Source organism: Anas platyrhynchos, chromosome 1 (genome assembly GCF_047663525.1).
Source record: "Anas platyrhynchos isolate ZD024472 breed Pekin duck chromosome 1, IASCAAS_PekinDuck_T2T, whole genome shotgun sequence".
Lineage (NCBI taxonomy): Eukaryota > Metazoa > Chordata > Aves > Anseriformes > Anatidae > Anas > Anas platyrhynchos.
The window spans coordinates 155,146,301-155,166,676 of record NC_092587.1 but is presented as its reverse complement, the minus strand read 5'-3'; the positions used below and the strand labels follow the sequence as shown (position 1 = coordinate 155,166,676).

General features: G+C 36.5%; 1 long non-coding RNA gene across 1 annotated transcript; it reads right to left on the bottom strand.

The window, feature by feature from the left end:
• Positions 1-5,630: 5,630 nt before the first annotated feature.
• Positions 5,631-19,338, bottom strand: LOC140001477 (uncharacterized). Its single transcript, XR_011806715.1, has 3 exons — positions 19,138-19,338; positions 8,369-8,529; positions 5,631-5,955 (listed from the first exon to the last, which is right to left on the bottom strand). It is a non-coding gene; the product is annotated as an uncharacterized lncRNA (long non-coding RNA).
• Between the last annotated feature and the right edge of the window lie 1,038 nt (positions 19,339-20,376).

Genomic DNA, 20,376 nt, shown 5'->3' with positions numbered 1-20,376 from the left:
TGAGATTCATGTATACTCAAAGGAGGTATACTGATTCACAGAAATCTACCACAATAAAACTTGTATTTTGAAACTTCCTTCCAAAGGTCTCTTTACAAGACCTTCCGTGTAAAATAAGTTGAGCTTGTAGACAGAAGAGGTAGGACTCATCTCACCTAAGCTTAGTTTTCTGAAAGAAAAGTGTTTGATTCAGGCCTTCTGTCATCCAGGCACTCTCTTAACTGTGAAACATTTGCAGTACATCACATTTTACTATAAACTTCTATGACAGGAGAAATGAATCACCCACTGAAGAGAGTCTTCCTCAGTTCTCTGTAAAAAGAGCCTAGTTGACTAGATTACATAAGGTATCAAAGCTTTGAGATAACAAATAACAAGACCCACCTCAGATGTCCAGCAGGAGTGAGAGAAGTAACACTGCCTTAATCATTTCTTTATTTCAGCTAAAGGAATTCTAAATATAGTTATGATTATGAAAATCTTAATAAGAAGGATGAATATTGTCATGCAAGAAAATTCAATTGAGGTTAAATGCATTTAAAAAAAAAAAAAAAAGCCTTTCCAAGATCTAGAGAGTAAGGGAGTTTCATATTCAACAGCAAAGTACACCCATTAAATCCATTAAATAAAAAGCATAGGTTTAATTGCCTTTATAAAAACAATTATTGTTCTAGTGTGTTAATTCCAGCCAACCAACACTGCAGCCCTGTGGCAAGAAAGAACTGGTGATAGGATTTCAGACAAGTTATATTCATAGTGTCATGATTAGACCAGACAAGTTAAGTTTTTCTTAGAAAGAAGAAAATATCATAACCTTGCCTTCCATCTAAGAAGCATTGCTACAAATTCAGTTTGGCAGGACTACACATAAATTCAGCTTTCAGCTACTAGCTGTAAACTTCAAAAACAACTAAGTAATTTCCAATGGATATTGATGGAGAGGGCCTGAACCTAAAAGGAAAGGCTGGTACATTTTTGATCTTTCCTAATGAAATTAATAAACAAAACCCTAACATCTAATGGATGAAATATTACATTTTCAGTCCATTTCCAAAGGAGTGATTAGTTGCTTCCTTGGTTCAGACGATATTTAAAACCGACAAGACTGGGTAGCGGTCTGAAGGTCTGATAATCTCAGATTTTGTTTTATAAAACACATCCACCACCACCAAAACAGCAATAAGAACAGGCTTTTGTTAGTAAAGCTCTGCTTTAAGGCAAGACTACAGAGTAACACTGCCACAGGTTATGACTCAGTATCACAGATTAATTATACAAAGGCTAATGATCCTGTTGCCAGTACTGAAAACACTATTTGCCAGTGGCAAAACTAAAAATATGTTTATATTATCTCTAATTTGCTGGTAATTTTTCTTCATTCACTAACTCATAAATTCAAACAACATTGTTTCTAGGGAAAATATCAATTGCTATGGGAAAAGCATGTAAATGTGTAAATTCTAAACACTTTTGTGACAAAATTATTAATGTTTGTTGTTCATATATATCATTGAAGATATAAAAGTTAAATATTTCTAAAGCATAGAGCCAAGGAAATCTTTTTGTTTGCTTCATTTTGGAAATGAACTGTAAACACGACTAAATGGCAATTATCAGTCTAGTATTGTTTAAGATCTACAAGTGATTTCCACTTTAGTTGCTTGAGAGGAAATAGAGCTAACAACTTGTAAACTTATAAACAGAATGATCTTCTGAAAATACTGCTATACAAATATCTCCTAAAAATACTCAAAGGGTAAATAAAATTTATTTTTCTGGGCCATATTTTTGTCAACTATTATCTTCATTGATGGAGAAGTCCTCTTAAAAAGATTATAAAAGTTAATGGCAAGAAGTTTTGAGAGTATTGAACAATTACTTTACTATTGCTGCGTCAGAGTAGAAGTGCACAAAAAGTAGCCTTATAGTTATTAGCATTAGCTTTTTGATCTTCAAAGTATTTTTTTCTGAAAACTGCCAAGATCAGCTTGAATGACAGACATGTGAAGGATACCTAAAATCAGGTGTAATTTATTTATTTATTTATTTATTTTAATCAAAATAGCTTGCTTACAAGGTACACTTATCTGTTTTATATCTGTCTTATATGTCTTGTTATGATCTGTCTTATATTCAGGGAAAATTTTCTTAGTAGTATTTATTAACAGCTGTTGATAAATGAAAGGAGGGAGAGAAAGAGGGAAGGAGAGGGAGAGAGGAGAAGAGGGAAGAGTGAGAGAAAGGGGAAGAGGAGGATGAAGGAAGGGGAGGGAGGGAAGAGTGCAAAGAGGAAGATAATGGATGAGAAAGAAAACAAGGGGAAGAGGGAAGGGAAGGGGAGGGAAGGGGAGGGAAGGGAAGGGAAGGGAAGGGAAGGGAAGGGAAGGGAAGGGAAGGGAAGGGAAGGGAAGGGAAGGGAAGGGAAGGGAAGGGAAGGGAAGGGAAGGGAAGGGAAGGGAAGGGAAGGGAAGGGAAGGGAAGGGAAGGGAAGGGAAGGGAAGGGAAGGGAAGGGAAGGGAAGGGAAGGGAAGGGAAGGGAAGGGAAGGGAAGGGAAGGGAAGGGAAGGTATCTAAACCTCCGTTTCCCTTTTTGCTACTGCCTTCACAGGCAGGATCAGCCTCTTAATGAGAAAGTCCTTGCATCTTCTAAGTATTTCTCTTTAGTTTATTTACTGCCTGGTTAATGCTACAACATGTCAAGTAATGTAGCTTTGAGAGAAAATGTCATAATAGAAAAGGGATTTGAATTAAATAAAATAAAATTGAATAATATCTAGTGGTTTGTAAAGAGCAAATCTAGCGGTTTGTAAGACCGCTATTTTTGAGGATGAATTTAGTATGCATATTACAGCTCATCTTCCTAACTCCTGTAAAAATATAAAACTATAAAATTCTATAGTTCCCTAATGAAAGGGAAGCACAATGCTCTGCTGGAAATCACTGCTATAAAAGCATTTATTCCTGGATGACAGAAAATATTAATAGGCAAAAGTTAACTGTGTTCAGTTATTGTCAAGGAAAAAAAAAATCTGCTGATTTCCCCAGTACTTTAAGCAATGTGTGCTCTGCCTTTTTTCCATTTACTTGAATAATGGCTTTTAAAACCTTTGCAAATCTTTTTGTTTGGATTTCCTGCAAGAATTATTCTGATAAAAGCAAGCTGTGTTAGATAACATGACAAACCTTATAAATGCCCTCCATTCCTTGTAACCAAGATGTCTAGAGATCCCTCTAAACAGCAGGCTAAATGGAGATCACTGGTTTGATTGAAAGCATACTGGGGCAAAACGGACTACCTGGAAATGCATCACAACTGACACTAGTGAAAAATACTGCTGAAAGCATGTCTTTCCCCAGGGTGGCATCAATTTTTCCACCAGTGCTGCTCAGCACTCTTCAGTACATTCATCCAAAGATCTGTGCTTCTTGGAAGAGCCAAGCCACCATATGGCATATTAAAGATCTCAATAAATCTAGCTAAGGAGACCTTTCCTTCAAGCTGTTTGTTTGTTTGTTTTGTAGTACAGTTTCCTGTTTTTGAAAACATCTGGCTATGACCATAAGGACATTGTACATTCTGCAAAGAAATTCTGATTCTCTATTATCTTCATCAACTGTCAGAGTTAAGAACTAAATTTTTGTGCTGATACTTACGTCTTTATGAGATCCTGAAAAAAAAAAAAGTAAAATAAAATGGGGTATTGGCAAGCAGTGGAAGTATATAGTGTTTGTTTGCTTTTCTTCCTTTTTGTTGATTTTTTTTTTTCTTTTCTTTCAATTGTCATTCAGAAAGAAAATTTGCATGCTGATTACAAAGCCAGAAGTTAAAAGCAAGTGGCAAATTAAAAAGATAAGGATTATTAGTTAGGATATAAACTAAGTCTTACATCAAAAATAGACAGATACTATAGTCAGGATTTCCAGGACAGCTGCCCTTTCATATAACATCTGAAAAATCCTTTTTTTTTTTTTTTTTTCAAATGACCTCCAATTTGTCATATATTCAAATGATGTGAATGCACATGTTTCCTAAAAACTAAGTGGTTTCTAGTGTACTCAAATAATTTCAATTTTATGTGTAAAAATTATAACATGACAGATCTATAGCTCAACATCTTCATTGAAACAAGTAAACATTTATTTAATATTGGTAATTAATATTAGTAATTAATATTGGTATGTTAATATTTAATATAATATACAAATCAAGCACAGTGACTCAAAATTGTTTTTCAAGTAGTAATATAACACAAAGCTCTCAGGTAGCAAGAGGTCTGGTAAAAATATTGCTGCATATTTGTGTATCTACACATTCATAGTTTTCACTACATTGATTCTGTGCATCTCTGTTAGAATGTAAGAAGGAATCTCTGCTATCTCACTTTTATTTATCTATCAGGATGTATCAGCATTGTATCACAGAATTATAGAGTTATAGAAAATCTTGAGTTGGAAAGGACACACACGGATGATCAAGTCCAACACCTGGCTCCATATACAAATACCTACAAATCAAACCATACACCTAAGACCATTGTCCAAATATTTCTTGAGCTCTGGCAGGCCAGGTGCCAAGGCTGCTTCCTGAGGGAGCCTCTTCCAGTGCCCTATCACTCTCTCAGTGAGGAACAGTTTCCTAATATCTAGTCTGAACCTGCCCTGACACTGACACTTGTTTGTGCTGTTCTTGTATCTTATTGCTGGTCACCAGAGAGAACATATCAGTGTCTTCCACTGCACTCCTTGTGAGGAAGCTGTAGGCTACCACAAGGTCTCCTCTCAGTCTCTTATTCTCTAGGCTGAAAAAATCAGGTGAATTCAGCCACTCCTCAATGTATGAGGAGGGTGATCTTCCCCTCTAGACCCTTCACCATCTTCATAGCCCTCCATTGGACATTCCTTATATTCCTTATATTCCTTGTATTGTGGAGCTCAAGAGCACAGAGTAGAGTGAGACAATCACTTCCTTCAGCCAGCTAGCAGTGCTGTGACTGATGCACCCTGGTATATGGTTAACCCGTTTGGAATCATGGTCACGTTGTTGGGTCACATTCATCTTGTCATTGAATAAGCACCCCGATATCTTTTTGTGGGGCTGCTCTTCAACATCCCATCCCTCAATTTATATATTCAGGATTGCTCTGTCCCATGTGCAGAACCCAGAACCTGCTCTTGTTAAATTTCTTATGCTTCATGATTGTCCAGTTCTCTATTTTTTCACGATGTCTCTGTAAGGCCTCTTTATCCTTGATGGAGTAAACAGCTCCTCCTAATTTAGTATCATCTGCAGACTTAATACATATCCATGAGTCCTGCATTCAGATCATTTATAAAAGCATTAAAGAGAACTGGCCTTAAAATTAAACCATGGGGAACCCCACAAATGCCTGGTCACCTGCCTGATGTAACCCCATTTACTATAACCCTTTAAGCCCAACCCATCAGACAAATGTTCATGCATTGTATTATGTACTCGTCCAGCTGTAAACTGGACATTTTGTCCAGAAGGATACTACTGTGTTTTAATCTGGCTGACAGCTAAGCACCACACAGCTGTTCACTCACACCTTCACCCTCTGTGGGATGGGGGAGAGAACTGAAAAAAAGTGAAAGGCTATGGGTTGCAATAAGGACAGTTTATTAGGACAATAAAGAAAGGAAAATAATAATAATGATAATAGTAGTACTACTACTAATGTGTAGAAAACAAGTGATGCACAATGCAATTGCTCAGCATCTGCTGACCGATGCCCAGCCTATTCCCAAGCAGCCAGTCCCCCCACCCTGGCCAGCCACCCCATATTAATTGTTTAGCATGATGTCAGATGGTATGGAATATCCCTTTGGCCAGTCAGTTGTTCTGGGTCTGTTCCCTCCCAGCTTCTGCTGCACCCCCAGCTGCTGGCAGGACAGTGTGAAAAGCTGAAAAGTCCTTGGCCTACTGTGAGCACTGCCCTGCAATAACGAAAACATCAGCATGTTATCAACGTTATTCTCATCCTAAATCCCAAACACAGCACCCCACCGGCTACTAAGAGGAAAATTAACTATATCCTAGTCAAAACCAGGACAGATACTACGGACAGGACAGGACAGGACTGAAAAATTTGTCAAAATCCAAAAAGGTTGCACCTACTGGCTTTCCTTAGCCAGTTAGATGAGTAATACTGTCATAAAAGGAAAGGCATGTATTCCTGAAGATATTTTTCAATTTCTGATGAACAAATACAAAAATATCTTTTTTTTTTTTTTTTTTTTTTTTCCTCTGTAAATCTTTCTTACTGAAACACTTCAAGCTGTGTGACACTATCTTCTATGGCTGACTATTTGCAGCTGTACCATTTGTTCCCAGTAACTGACCATCTATCCTCCACGTCCACATCCCACATATCCCAACTGGCAATCTGTCCTTCATGCAGTTCTGCTATTTTTCAAAAAACATAAAAAATATATTTATTTTAAAATATTTAAAATATTTCAACTTTTTTTTTTCTTTTTTCTCTTTTACTATTTACCTTATTTGCTTGTTTTTCTTTTGCTTTTCCTACTTGTTCAATGGGATAGCATGTAATCTGATCTCTCCCTGTCCCCACTGTGACTTCCTGAGCGCCCCAAGCCCATGTGGAACAGTCCTATACTGACAGTGCAAACACTTATACTTTTTTTATAGACAATTCTACACTTACAGTTTTACATTCCTGCTGCCTCCTGTATTTCAGTTTCAACTAACCTCTGTAGTGAGTCAGATCAACTTACTGATCCAGCTGGAAATGTAACCAGCCAAAAACAAAATCTACTTTTATTTTTTCAATCTCAGTGCCTCTTGCTCTAACAGCAGCTGCCTGCAGGAACACCACTTCAGATCAAAAAAATGCACAGGATCCCTGGTCTTAGAAGTGCTGGTAGCTTGAAAATTAGGTTGATGAAGACAGCCTCTTGGATCTGAAGAGGTGTGAATTTGTACTCTCTTGGTCTGCAAAGGTAGGGAACCTTTACTGACCACTCATCCTATCCACTTCACTGTCACAAACGAATGAAGAGGTCTGCAATCACCACAGGCTGTTTAGGAAAGGTAGGACCCAAAACATACCTATCATCTGTGGTTCATGAACAGCTGAAAAATGCACTCACACACATGCACAGACATCCCTACAGCACAACAAGAGACTAGGATTTCTGATTTACCTCTACACTCATCATTCTTACCAGGCAGCTCCCTGCACAGTGTCTAGGATCTGAGGTCTCCATGTAAATTAACTACTTAACAAAACCTGCAGTCTTAAATGTCAGGCCTGTAGAGAACTTTTAAATCCTTAATTGAATCTTTTGCTCCCAGAATAAAGAACTTGTTGTTTTATTTTATTAAATTTATTATTCTTCATATCAGTTCCCTACTGATGCAATATGATGCAATTGTCTTTTAGTTCTTTTAAAAAATGTGTGAGGAAATCAGTGCATCAGATCTAAAGCTCTCTATGATGTTGCAGCCACTTTCTGTCTTAAGAACTGCATGTTTTTTCTCTTTCCTTTGAGATCAGATATATTGCCACCAATATTACCGTCTGTTTTATCACTCAGAATTTGTTTTCTGTTGTTCCGCAGTCTGGTCTCTGACTCCCCTAATTTAATATAACATTAACCCTCTTTAAAGTATTCTGTTGCCCCACCTTCCCTGCTATCTCTCATTTTGGTTCCTTCTATTAGCAGGAGAGAATCTTTCCTCCTGACACAATCTGCCATGCACTTTCTGTCAAACATCCCTTTGTGCTTGCAAAAGCAAGCTGATAATCATCTGCTGTATGACCTTCTTTGTCAAATTGCTCCCTGAACCCCAGTTACACTGTGAGAACTCCGATCACTGCTAAGTACATTGTTATGGGTTTCTATTGTCCATTACTTGCATTCACTGTGATGAATGTACCTTAATGTTGTATACAGCAGTATGTTAATGAACACTTTTTTTTTTTTTTGCATTTACTGACTTTTTCCATGGACACTGGAATCAGTACTTTTTGTTTCCCAGTGATTTCTCTGTTTTAATAGGTTTTGAATTAAGACCCTATATTGAGCTTTCATGAACAGACACTGTCCTTTGGATACAACATGTGCACTCAGCATACTTTTAAATACCGATGTAATAGGGTTAGGTTATCTTAACAGAAGAGGAATGAAAGAAATGGCTCTCTCCACATTTTGAATGAAACCTCGTCAACAAAATGGCAGAACTTGCAGGACATTTGTAAAGGTCTTATAATATGAAAAAAAAAAAAAAATTGTATGGTTAATAAGAATGATTGATAAAATTTAAGATCAGACAAGTTAAGAGAAGGCACCATAGAAGAGAACAGTTTCTGTAACAGTTAAGCACCTTCTTGTTATACCATCCCAGTACTACTGGGGCTTTTCAGCTGCTCATGGAATTGATGCTCATGGAATTGATGATTTTGGGTTCGTATTGATCATGTTACTGTAATTGATGCTTCTTGTTATGTTACACCATGAAAAAGAGAAGTGTTCATCGGCAGAAGACTGAAACGAGAAAAAAACAGAAAAGGAAAACAACAGGTATTTAGTGAAAATGTTAATAAATATTTGATAAATAATTAATTAAATCAGTAGTTTAGTCATGATCAGGGTTTTTAGTTATAACAATTTCATCCTTATATCATTGAGAATCATGTAGCAAATTCAGAAGAGCTGTGTCTAGTATTTATTCCTAGCATATGCCCATCAATTTTTAGTATTTATAGACTTTTTTTTTTTTTTTTTGCATTACAGTTTTACTTGTTCTCAAACACATGCTTTAACACACTTGGACTGGCACCTGGTGAACTTTCCCTCCTAGAAGCCTTTCTTACTAATAAATGATTTTATTTGAAGTGTTTTCTGAATACAGTTATACAGTTTAAAGTCCTGAAGTAAACTGTACTTCAGAACACTTTAAGATCAGGTTTAGGCATTAAGTTAAAGGTAGTTTCTTGCTTGTTACAACAATAAACATTTATTTTAAATGAGCATAAAACTTCTTGTACCTTGTATGCCTATAAGCAATCTCAAGCAAATATCGTTGTTTATCCAAGTCACTTGTGGTTTTCTTGTCCATTTTATTTTCCATTATTTTTGGAACATTACAGTGGAACAGTTTTCTTGGTAAGAGATCTGGTTAACATTTTATGAGACAGAAAACTTTAGGAATTTCTTTTGAGCTTTACTAAATTGAACATGTGAAAATAAAGTTGTCAGGTATAAGAACAGTGGAGCATTTTGCTAGTCTGTTTTGGAGAATGAAATCACATGGTGCTGTTCTGGGAACACTGATTTTAGTCACTGAAGTGTATGAGCATTATTCAGTCTGACTGATCAATGAAAGTATTCACTTCACTTAAATCAATCAAAGTCACAACCACATGTCACCACTTGGTTATTCTATATGTAATCAGATGCATGGCGTCTATCTAATCTAAACCATTCAAATACACTTTTTTTTTTTTTTTTAATATATATATATAGACTGAGTGGATGATAAATTACTCAATGACTGTCAAGCTATATGAGCAGAAGAGAATGAAATAATAAAAATAATAAAATGAAAGATGAAAAAATAATAAAACAAATAAATAATAGAATTATGAAATAATAATAATAAAAATAATAATAAAATAATGAAATAAAATAAAATAATAATAAAAAAGAAAAACTATTTTTAAATCTTGCAAATTACATTGAGACACATTTCAGTGGATTTCATGTGAAATTTGCTGATTTCAGGTACATTAGATATACTTTCTGACAAACTGTTCACTTAGTTTTGGAAATAGATGAAATATTTTTATAGACACATCAACTAGGTGAGAAATATCCCATAGACTTATTTTTAAATAACTCCATTCCATTAAACAACTGTCAAGAGACTTAACAAGTTATGTGAATTGTTTTGGGGTGTGAAGGTTAAATTTATGAACTCCTTCTAAGAATGCTGAAATTAGAGGCAGATGAATATATAAATTTACTTTTTACAAAATTTTGTTTTACATTACAAAATTTTATTTTACATGTTCTCAAGGACTCTTATGAACAAAACGAGAGACCTGGTTACCCAGGACAGTGAAAAGGCCAAGGTACTGAATGAATTCTTTGCCTTGTCTTTTACCAGTAAGACCAACCTTCAGGAATTCCAGGTCCCGAAGACTGAAAGGCTGGAGCATGTAAGATGTATTTTTGTTGGAAAAGGGACAGGTCAGGGAATACTTTATACCTTCAGCAAATGCGTAGATTACATGAAACTGGGGGGAATGCCTGATTCACCAGAGCTCTAGGCTCTGGTGAATCCATTCAGAGAAATCTCTTCAGGGTAGAGAGGTGGGCTCACAAGAATCTCACAAAGTTCAATAGGAAAAGTCCTACACTGGGGGAGGAAAAACCCCAGGCACCAGGCTGAGGAACACACAGCTGGAAAGCAAAAAAAAAAAAAAAATAGCAGTCCCGGTAGACACTAAGTTGAATGTGAATAATCAATGTGGTTTTCTTGCAAAGAAGGCTAACAGTATTCTTGGCTGCTTTAGGCAAAGTATCACCAACAGGTCAAGAGAGGTGATCCTTCTACTCTGCTCAGCATTGGTAAGGCTGCACCTGGATCATTGTGTCCTTTCCCCCTCCAGTACAGGATATGCTGGAAAGAGCCCAATGGAGGGCTACCAACATGGCAAAGGTCACTTTCAAAGTTAACAATTTTGGCAAGATTCATTGGCAAGAAAAAATAAAGGTATTCTAAGATCTATAGTGCTCTGTCTTTCATGCTTCACAAAAGATTCAATTAAATTATTTTTTTTAAACAAAGTCAAAAAAATTGATGGCATCAATGAAACTTCTTCACCTGTGTAGCACTTGCATGTGCATTTTCTGAACTGTGGTTAAATGTTTAGCTTTAAGCTAAATAAAATCGTATCATTTGTTGTATATTGACTCTATCCTTACCTATGTGTGAGAGAAAGATTCATGCACTAAGCTTAAAATCAATTAACTAAAACAGATAACGTTCAGAGCTTCTTTTTGAAGAAAGACAATGTCTATCCATGTGAGATTTGATCCCAGGCTTTCATCCACCTATGGAAAGAACAGTGTCTGCACCATTAGATTATGCTTATTTATTTATTTATTTATTTATTTATTTTCTGCAACAGAAACTGATCCTACTGCTCAGCACAAGGAGGCAGAAATACAACCTCAGTTCTTACAACTCATTAGAGTTCCTCTTTCATATTCCACATCAACAGACAGTAATACTGACCAGTATTCTTTAGTTCAGCATTTTAAGGCATATTATAATAGTCCTTTTGATAGAATAATGGTAAAACTACCATAGAATTGATTTTTTCAGGAAATAAATTCTTCTATTTTCATAAAAAGTCTTGAAGAAGTAGTAAACAAAGTATTGGGACACACCCTGAACAATCGTGAGAGTAAGATCAATTATCAAATAGACATAAGGGTTCCTTGGAAATTTTGTTGCTGTTGCAGTTGTACTATATTAAAATGGCTGCGATAGCTGACAAAGTGCAAAGTATGGTGAAACCTTTGTAAATGCTTTCCCACAGTGCTTGCATAAACATCTTTCTAAAAATGAATTTAAAGCCTAATTCAATAATTTTCTTGAAAATATGGCCAACAAAAAAGGATCAAAAGATAGTTACCAACTTCTATATAAGATTGGAGAAGTAATTCAAGATGTTCGAAAAAATTAATCTTTCTTCCAAATTTCACATTTATTTCTTACCATCTACCCTCTCTACTACTGCCAGGTGAAGCCATAGTAGAGTTAGGGATGCAAAATTTGGGCCACGAAGGTAAAGGGATGGAGTATCTCTGCTACAAAGACAGGCTGGGAGAGGTGGGATTGTTCAGCCTGGAGAACAGAAGGCTCCAGGGAGACCTTATAACAAGTTTCCAGTACCTGAAGGAGGCCTACAGGAAAGCTGGGGAAGGACACTTTGTAAGGGAGTGTAGTGATAGAACAAAGGGGAATGTAATTAAATTAAAAGAGGGTAGATTTAGATTAGACATCAGGAAGAATTACTCAGAGGGTGGTGAGGCAGTGGAACAGGTTGCCCAGAGTAGTTGTGGATGTCCCCTCCCTGGAAGTATTTAAGGCCAGGTTGGATCGGGCTTTGAACCTGATTTAGTTGAATGTGGCCCTGCCCATGGCAGAGGGGTTGGAATTAGATGATCTTTAAGGTCCCTTCCAGCCCAAACCATTCAATGATTCTATGACTTATGAGTACAGAATACACTCCTAATACAGAAAACAACTAATTCTCACTGAGCATCTTACTTCTGCTCCCAGGGTTGCTACATATTTTATAGTGGACAGTCACTGCATACAATACTTAGAAGCAATGACTAAATCTTTGCCATGTACATTCTCAGTACACTTCTCCAAATAACGTCAAGATCTGTTCACCTGTTGGTGAGGATTTGGGGATTTTTAGTGGGTTTTGGGACTGGAATTTAGGCATTGTATTCGACTTTTAAATTCCTGCATTTCACTTTAAGCATCTTAGTGAGCAGTGTATTTTCTGAATAAGGCTCCCTGTATGATCCAGGTGTTAAACTACATACATCCATGTAAATGCAGAGGACAATATTATATATCACAGACAGTTTTAATTCTCAAAATTTCTATCCTCTTGAGCTCTTGCTTTTGTAAATTCAACACTTTTTTTTTTTTTTAGAACAAATATGTAAAGTGTTTAAAAGATGCAGTTTTGAGTTTTAAATAAAGTGACTAGAAATAAAAAAAAAAAGCATTTCATAATATGAGTTAAACCCAAGAGGGATTTATTTGATAATCTTAATCTCTCCATCATGTTAATTTTATGTAATTCTCTTGTCAGCTAGGAATGTAAAACAGGAATATGCTAGTCCCTAGATACTGGAGGCAATCTACAATTATGGTGGTTCAAGACAGAAGTTCCTAAATAGGTTTATTCTTTGCAAAGATCAAGGAAAGTGTCATCAGCAAAGCAGAGAGATACAGTGAACATGGAGGGCGGTGAAAAGAAGGAAAGGATTTAGACCTTATAAAATGTCTTAGAATAAAATAATCTGGAAGGTACATAACTTACTTTTAAGCAAGCATGCTTGAATAAACTTACACTATCAACTCAGAAAGATAGTTAAGGAAAGGAGTGCTTATTTATGATTTCTTGCTTGATTTGGAATATTGGGAAAATAATTCCTCCATGTACACTGTGAAATTGGTTTAACAGAGAACGGATAGGAAAGAGCTAGGACCTGAACATATAAATGCCAGAAGGTGTAGCTGGTAAAAAGTTCAAAGAACTAGCCCATGAAAGGACAATCTAATTTATTCCTACTCAAAATAGTTGGGAAACCTGGGAAGAACAGTACTTAATATAGGTGGATATTAAAGTTAATATCTGTAAAGAAAAGGCCTACATGAACAATATATGTGGCTTGCTGATTAGTCAAGAATAAGTGGGTGTCAACATATATAAATTTATTTAGTTGTAGTATAGATGCTACCTTCTCACAACATAGACCCTGAGTTGTGATCCATACGCATTACTTATTTTCTTCAACTAAGAATGAACTTTAGTGTAACTCCCACAGTTTAGTTTTCACCTATTAGGAAAATAGGTATATAATTGTAATTAAAAACAAAAACAACATTAAAACAAATAAACCAAGCAACAACAACAACAAAAACACCAACTCACAAGTCTATGTATTTTATGCAGAAATATCCCAAAATAATTAGTTCTACAAAAAAACAACCGAAGACTTAAAATAAAGACTTGTAACAAAGACTTATAACAGCCATGACTTATAACAGATCTTTTTTAAAGGTTGTCAGTCTTGCCATATTTAGCATTTCATTTAATCAAGATGAACACATAAGTGACTTACTGGATTATTATAGGGTTTTTTTTTGGTCCTCTAGCATGATATGACAATTGTTACATATAGAGCTTCTATTAAAAGACTTGTTCATCAGGTTTATCATTCAGAATGTGCTGCTGCAGCTGCTAGCACTACCAGTGAACAGCAAAATTGAGAATGATACAGCTGATAGTTTTTATCCTTTATCAGCTTCGTGCTAATTTAATGTAACACAGAATATTATTTGCATTACTTCAGAAGTAAAAAGATAGTTCCTGTGGGATTGCATCACTATTAGAAATTTCTTACTCTATTATGTGTGAGTCACCACTGCATAGCAAACAGGGATTGTATAAACTTCATTTGTGATAATAAACTTAATGAGCAATATTGAGAAATGTCTAAAAAAGTGAATTAAGATGACAGTATTTGCCAAATATTGCTTTGTATTTTTTGTGCATTGTTTCATTAAAGACATACTAGCTCTTTTGGCATACAATTAAAAATGAAAATAGCAATGTGCATTTTAAATATCTGCAATCACTGGAAAGAAAACAATTTCCAAAACAGACACAAGATGTAAAATTAGGATACTCAAACTTGTTATTTTTGAAAGGATATGTTTATAGTGCTTTGTTGTGTTTTCCATTACCTAAGCGGTAGAATTCCCCATTTTTTTTTAGTGCACATCATCAACAGGGAAAAGGAAGAGAGATTAATATACAAGACTTATTTCATTAAGAGATGTAAATGTAATATGTCAATTAAGTATCAGAAGCAATGGATGAATATAATGGTACACTAGCCAAAGTGAATAACAACTAAACAACTATATGCAACCGCAGAAGAAAATGAAGAAAAAGAATTAAGAGGTTTTATATCTAAAGACTGGTTTTTGGCTGGTATCCAAACACTCCTTTGGACACAAATCTGAGGGGTATCCTCTTTATTCAGTCGTTTCTGTGTCTGAAGAAAATATTAACATCTAGAAGACACAGTTCTGAAGAACTACTGTAAAAAAAAAAAAAAACTAGGAAAGAAACACACACACACACACACACAAAAATAAAAAGTTCTTTCAGGAGTTTTACATAGACTCTTTGAGTATACTTTAAGTTGGAATGGGAACTCCAGTTCATCAGAGCTCCAGGTTTAATTAAACTCTCAGTCAGAAAATAAACAGGGAATGGATGGTGGTGGAATGTAACGTGGCAGGAGTGAAAGGTAATCTGCGTTACAATGCAATCAACAACTGTGGGCCAAAAAGTTTTCTAATACACTGATAATATAGACAGACTGGACAGACTGTGTCAAGAATTTCTAGTGGCATTTCTGCAGTGAAAATTTCTCAATTAAATGTTTGCTAGGGGTGTGAAAGTGGAAAATACCCATATGACTTCTGTCAAGTAAGGAACGATTTAAAAAGGACTAACTTCATGAATGTCATACCTGTAATACACAATAAATGTTTGTACATTGTCTTTTGTATTATAAAAACAAGGAGATCCGTTTGAGAAGTGGGAGTTGCAAAAGCTCCCTGCTGAAATAAGGAGCTGTATAATACTTAGCTAGACACTATGAAAATTCTTTTGCTTAATGTAACAAAAAAGAGAACCCCCTCCCCTTCTCTCCGTCTGCATCTCAGTTGCCTCTTTTGTTCAAAGACCCTGCTGCAAAGCTCGTGTAACCATCTCCTGATAAGTTGCTAAACTAGTGTATCAACATCCTGCTTTCCTGTCTCACGCTGGGCCAACATGACCAAATAAAAAAAAAAAGTTGAACCACAACGCCGAGGAAGACTACGGCCTTCATCTTCACGACCACCAGAGGAACAGAGACGACCCCCTAGCAACAGTGCGCGTAGTCGCAGAATATACCAGGATGTGCTGTGTAATCCCGGAAATACCAAGATATAAAAAGGGACCCTGGCGGGGGTGAGGTGCGTGCCGTTGGTGGAGCCGAGACTCCCCGGCTGCCCAGCGCTGTTTTGCTTGCTGTTGCTTACTCAATAAATTCCTTTCTATTATTAATGCAATGCTCTCTGAAAATTAATTAAGGGGGCAATTTACAACAATACCTATATCAGTAAACTTGATGTAATGTGCTCTGATAAAAAATAATTGTGTTCTAGTCCAACCTTCTCCTCCTCAATGAAGTAGCCATTCTTTTAAACCTAGTATTATTAGTTTAACAAATAGCAGCTGCCAAAGCACTTCAGTTAGTTTCTTGTTCTCATATTTTCTGGATTTTTTTAGTATTTATACAGAAAAAAAAAATTAATTTCTCACCATTGCAATAATAATGGAAAGAAGTTCCTGTTTATGCCTATATCATTTAAGATTTAAGATTAAGATTATTTTGAGACTTTATTTTCATTCTTAAAAAAAAATAATGGATTCCAAACTCAGTGTATAGCAGTTAGCATTAAGCCCTCACTCTTCAGTAGATACTAGTACAATACTGCATTAGCAGGAATTTTAATGATCTGCACCATGCTCCGGGACTGTTGCCATAGTTTACCATGAGCTAAAAAAATATTTCTCAGTATATATAAAGTATTAACTCACTGGTCCATAATCAGACCTGGCTACGGAAACTATTTACAAAGAAATGTCATATTGCTCTGCTATAGTTCACAGAACTATTTTGAAAGAACTGTTGTCATTTTGATGCTGCATTGTGCTGCTAGGAAAGTTGGAAGAGAAAGATGAAGACAAGGAAGGAGTTATAAATCACTTCTAATTGAGCCTAATCTTTGAAAATGACATGTAAAAATGTTATGACCATAGAGGCAGTTTAAATCTCGTTTGAGAAAAAAAAATAGGTAATGAAAAAAATTAAAGGGGGGAAGTGACAATCTATATTAAACTAGTTTAAAAGCTTATGGCAGGACCTCTTGACCAGCTGACTATTGGAATGACTTTTATTGAAATTATACAAAAACATCATAACAGAAATTTATATTTCAAATAAACATAGCATCAAGCTTTTTATGACTGTCTCCCTAATAAGGTGTTTAGTCTTTTTTTTTTTCTTTTTTTTTTTTCTATGAATAGACATCCTTTTAGCTGTTATACAATTGAAAATCAGGGGGTGTGTTTGTTTGTTTTTAATGTCATTAACACATGTACAAGTATTTAGGTAATCTTAACATGAATTTTACAGCATGAATTAACTTTTCTTTTTCTTTCCATGATTTTACTGAAATAATTATTAAAAATATATACTGCTCAACATATATGTTTTTTAATGTTGTTTTATTTTGTTGTGTTGTTTTGTTTCTCTTTCTTTCTAGAAATTTTCATCAACCCATTATTTGGCCCATGTAAGTATATAAAAATTGAGCTACACTATCTCAGTATAATGCAACTCTGGGAAGGCATCCAAATATGGGAATGGTCTTTTATGATCACCACATCAAAACTGGAAAGATAATTCATCTCATAAACAACTAAGAAAAACATATAACCAAGGAGTTAGAAGCAGAGATTTGGCATTTAATGAAAATGGTGCAAGAGACTTTGATTCATTATTAACACTTCCAGAGTTTGTACTCTGAACAATGTTTTTGCATTTACAGAAGTTTTATTAACATGCAATATAGCTCAAATAGTCTTTTATGCAACCAAGATTTCTTCTATGCAAACATTAAAAGTTTGCAGACAGAACCACAACACAGGGTGGTGGTGTTCGCTGTTTAAAATCTACCGTAGCACAGCTGCAATTAAATAATGACTCATTACTTGCAAAGTATTTCCAGTCTAACAGTCTTTTTGCTTCAGTAGTTTACTGGTTTTCTCACCCTGGAATCTGAAGGTTATTTGAAAAGAAACAGACAATTTGTCTTTGCAGGAGGAGTAGATTAAGGAAACAGTTTAGAACGGATGAACTCTGGAAGTAGCAGAGTTGAGTGTCTGAAATAATATTAGAAATTGCTTTCCAGTGATGTTTATGTTCCCTGGCTTCAAGAACATGCAGTGCAAGATGATGAGTGTCAGCTGATAAATATGACAAGTCCAAGAGGGAGTCATGAAATGCCAGCAAAAACACCTGGTAAGTACAGCAGTACCCAGAAATCCCAGAACTTCAAAATCACAGACTTGAAATGCCTGTGGAAGGCAGCAAGATATTAAATGTGCAGCCATTCTTTCACAGGTCTGTAGGAGGTTACTTGCCATGGGAAATAATCTACAAGTCACATTTTCTTGCTGTTGGGCTTTCTGCCTTTGTGATTTTGGGACTTGTAGTATAGCCAGAACACAGACATATATTTCAAGTTGCATTGTGTTTATGGAGCCTCAAGTAATATACTCAGTTTTAAGTACAGTGCATCTTCTTTGTCAGTGAAATTCCAGTTCTCCTAAATGCTCCTCTTTAACCTTTGAACTATTTCTTGCAGCAAAAGGGTTCATTTTAAGAATAAGATTCATTATTACGTCAGATAAAATAAAATGTTCATTTATTATTTTCATGTACAGTTTGCTCATTGTAGATCACCCCAAATGATGTTGAAATCTGAAATGATCCACGTAGCTTTTATTATTTTCTCTAGAGATTGAATGACAAAGTTCAGACTTTTTTCAAGAATGAAGTCCTCCAGAACTGTAAGTGAGCAAAAATTACAGGTCACCTATACCCAAATATTTTGGAGTTATATGTTGAAGCGTTATAAGCACACACATAAATAATCCATAAAAATATATTCCCAAATAGAGATAAAATCTGAAGATTTTCTTTGAAGAAATGTAATAAAACAGAAAAGTACAAACAAGTTGGATGTAATAGATTCAAAACATCCTTCACTCCCTGTCCAGGAGTTTAAATTGAATTCATATCAATTTTTGATCTAACCTCCGTATCACATGCTGTGTGAACATTTAGAACCTGAGACTAATAGTGATAAAACCAATAATTTGGAGAGTAAATTGCCTTACTTTTAAGAAGGCTCATTAATATTAAAACAGTAAAAAGAAACATGTCAGGGGCAGACAGAAGAAAAGAGGTAATGGGGCAAAAAGCTGTGTACTTTGCTGTACACACACACACACACACATATATAATCTAAAATATCTTACTATATAATATATCTTACATAAAATATATAAATATTTAAGATATATAAAATTATATTATTATATTATTATATTAATATTTTATTAATATTATGTTATTTTGATATTATATTATAATATTTAATATATTATATTTAAGATATAAAATATATCTTAAATATCTTACTTGCCAAGGCGGTTGGCTCTGGGGCAGACGTGTTCTGCAGCGGAGCGGGAGATCGGGACAGGCAGGGCTTTCTTTCTGTCATCAAGGCCACTCAAGGTAGCCAAGGGAGCCGCCAGGACCTAGCAGCCCTCACAAGGGAGGCTGACGAGCCATAGGCGGAGCCAGCAGCGCCCTCCTCTACCTGGACATTCAAAAGCAGCCCCTAAGAAGCACGGTGACCCAGACGGGTAAGCAGGGCGTGGTGCATCAGAAGGGTGGGGCACGGCAGTTCATGCAGGCAGGGCAGAGCGTCTGGCCCTGCTTAGCAGAACAGCTCGTCTACCAGCTGTATGCCTGTAGCTAAGCCGCCATGGTCTGCACTAGACAGAAGGCTCTTTCTAGAAAGTCTGTGGTGACCCAGATTGAGTGCCTGCTCAAAAATGAGGCAGTTCAGGTCTCTGGATGCAGGCAGTGTCTGAGCCTGTTGCTGCCATCTGAGGGAGGCGGAGGTACTGTGTGTGTGTGAGGTGTGAGCAGGTGGTTGACCTGGTCCACCTGGTGGCAGAGCTCAAGGAGAAGGTGGAGAGGTTGAATGCCATCAGGGAGTGTGAGCGGGAGATAGACTGGTGGAGCAACTCCCTGCCAGGCCTGAAGGAGAGGTATTGGGCTGAGACACCCCAAATGGGGGTGGACCCCCTGCCCTGTCGGAGTTGGGCAGAGGGAGGGGACCTGGGAGTTGAGGAGGAATGGAAGCAGGTCCCTCCTTGACCTTGCAAGCAATGCCCCCCCTGCCGGCCCCACCTTCCAGGTGCCCTTACACAACTGGTTTGAGGCCCTGGAGCTTGAGAGACCGGTGAGTAAGGATGAGGTAGTAGGAGGATGCCTAGGGAGAGGAAGTAGACTCCATGCCTCAAGACTGCCTCCACCAAGAAAGATAGAAGGGCAATTGTTGTAGGTGACTCCCTTCTCAGGTGGGAAAAGGATGAGGTTGAGGGTCTGGATAATAGTCTGAACCTGGGAAGCAACCCTGCAAAGCGTGTCAAGATTGGGGGAAGTAATGAACACAGGGATCGAGGCTGGGCGGAGCACTGCCTCACAACCAGTGCCACAAAAAAAGAACGGAGAGTTTTAGTGATCGGAGATTCCTTGCTTAGGGGCACTGAGGCTCCAATTTGTTTCCCAGACAACCTATCTAGAGGGGTGTTCTGTCTTCCTGGGGCACATGTCAGAGACATTAGGAAGGCTCTGCCACAGCTCATT